Source organism: Rhagoletis pomonella, unplaced genomic scaffold (genome assembly GCF_013731165.1).
Source record: "Rhagoletis pomonella isolate Grant_MI unplaced genomic scaffold, Rhpom_1.0 Rhpom_scaffold_00005, whole genome shotgun sequence".
Lineage (NCBI taxonomy): Eukaryota > Metazoa > Arthropoda > Insecta > Diptera > Tephritidae > Rhagoletis > Rhagoletis pomonella.
In genome coordinates, this window is record NW_023458559.1 from 1,694,442 (window position 1) to 1,696,747 (window position 2,306).

Sequence of the window (2,306 nt, forward strand, 5' to 3'; positions counted from 1 at the left end):
GGGATTAATTAATTAATTAAGGCCCATTCCATTATGACTGATGGGACATTTTACTCCAGAATGCGATCTATAGCGAATTATAACTATGTCGTGGGAACTTATACAAGAGCGAAGGATATTTTTTAACATAGAACGATAACTAAGTTATAAAATTGCTTTAACAAAAATTCCCAACGATTTCTTAGTTTAATGTAACTATCATTTGAATGAATTTAACTGCTGGGACACTTATAATACCTCTATTTATCTTTGTGCACTCAAAGATGAATTTTAGCCTAAACACTTGTTTCTCCATAAAAATGTTTTTGTGTTGTTTACACTTTCGTTTTCAATAAGCATTAGGTATAATCTTCCTAGAAATATTAAATCACATTTAAATTTGTGACCGGTGTAAAGTAATTTTGCATGAAGTAAAAGTGCCCAAAAATTTCAACTTCTTTTTTTTTTTTTTCAACAGATTAATGATATGTAGTCATTAGAAAGAGGTTACTAATGAAATATACATAATTGGCACATTTAAAAGTCATATCGTTTTCGTCTTTTACATGGAATGACTCTTAAACAAAAATAGGTGCCATGTGTTTGACCGCAGTAAAGTGGGTCAATTCTCGTTTTGTGGAATGGTGAGATAATAACTTTTTTCACGTTTTCATTGCACTTTCGATTCGCTTTCAGTGAAAAAATTAAAAGAAACGTCAAAGTGTTTTCACATGAAAGAAAGTGGAACGAAACGAAACTTTTCACAACGCTGACGATTCTCGTTCTGTGAAACAGTGCAACCAACTGTCAAAAACTTATCATGTGTAAAAGAAGTTATACACAGCCTATTTATAAGTGAAATCAAGATTGAGTAGATACCAAGAGGAAAGCGCGCCAACGAAAACCAAAAAGAGTTTTTAATAAATTATTTAGAAGACAATTTAGACATTGCAAACGATAAGTACGAAGCGTTTTCAACATAAAGAAACGGATACCAATTATTTATAATTATAGATGGCAGATGGCGCCAAATTCCGCGAAGAAAAGTGGAAAAACTAGGGGTGAGCCTTAATGCTCTTGGAGGCACTCAAAAGGACGGTGTAAAATGGAAAATGTATTGGAGCGATTTAAAGTATGTATATTAATTTTTCATGATTTGATTATTTTTTTTTATGTTTTAATACATACAAACAGCCTTCATGCTCTCACAAAATATAGTGGGATAAAGCTGGTAGAGCAGAGAAGTGGTATAAACGGTCTGAGCCGGGCCAAAGTACTGTCACCGCTGGAAGAGCGCATAATTAAAATTACAACTGTGCAGGCAGTCGATGGTGATGAAACTGGCGAAGTGGGCTTTGAAGCACTCGACATGACAGAAGCTTCTCACAGTCTCGCTGACATTGTGGAGGAGAAATTCGATGTGGTGGCGAGTTAGATGGTACTGCAGCTGCAACCGCACTGGAAGATGCAACCCCGTGTCCAATGATAGGAGCGAGCACCTCAACTACTGCAGCAATAAGAGTCAGCACAGCAGCAGCCCGTTCGAGAGGGCGCAAGCAGAAACCCTTAGTTAGAAAAATTGTTTAGGTTAGAGGCAACCAAGGTGAAATAAAGATAGCCAATAATTTAAAACGCGAACAGTGGGCACGCAAATGAAAAAATGTATTGTAGAAAAACTAAAATATTTAATCGATATTTTGAGGCGGCCGTGAGAATGTTTTAATTTTAGAAACAGCCTTGTCCATATGTGTGGAGTGCAGTAAGGTAAGCGGAAATAACGCCCATGGGCTTTATTTCCTACAAAAAAATAAATAAAGCCCACGGGCGTTATTGCCTTTTCGAAAAAGAAATTAAGCCCGCGGACTTTATTGCCTTTTGCCGGTGGGCATTATTTCCCTTTCGATATGGCAATAACGGCCGCGGGCTTCATTTCCTAAAAAGTGATATAAAACCCGCGGACGTTATTTCACCTTCGTTGTGGCTCTTGTCTCCATTTTAGAATAGGTACATCCAAAATCCCCTGTTCTAAATAAAAACTAACTAATATGATAACATTGAACTAAATATATGTTATCCTTTATTATACGAGGAAATTGAAATTAACAAATTAACAAGCGAGCCTGTTGGCGCTCAACTGCGGTGGTCGGCGTTTGCGTTTGCGCGCCACGACTGGAAAACTTAAGACGCTGAGGACAAATATGCGCATCGCATTAAAGGCTAAAAGAACAGTAACAATTAACCTTTATTTTTTTGGGAAATAAAGCCCATGGGCGTTATTTACGTGGGCCTTATTGCACTCCACCGTCCATAAGTATTAGACACCTCAA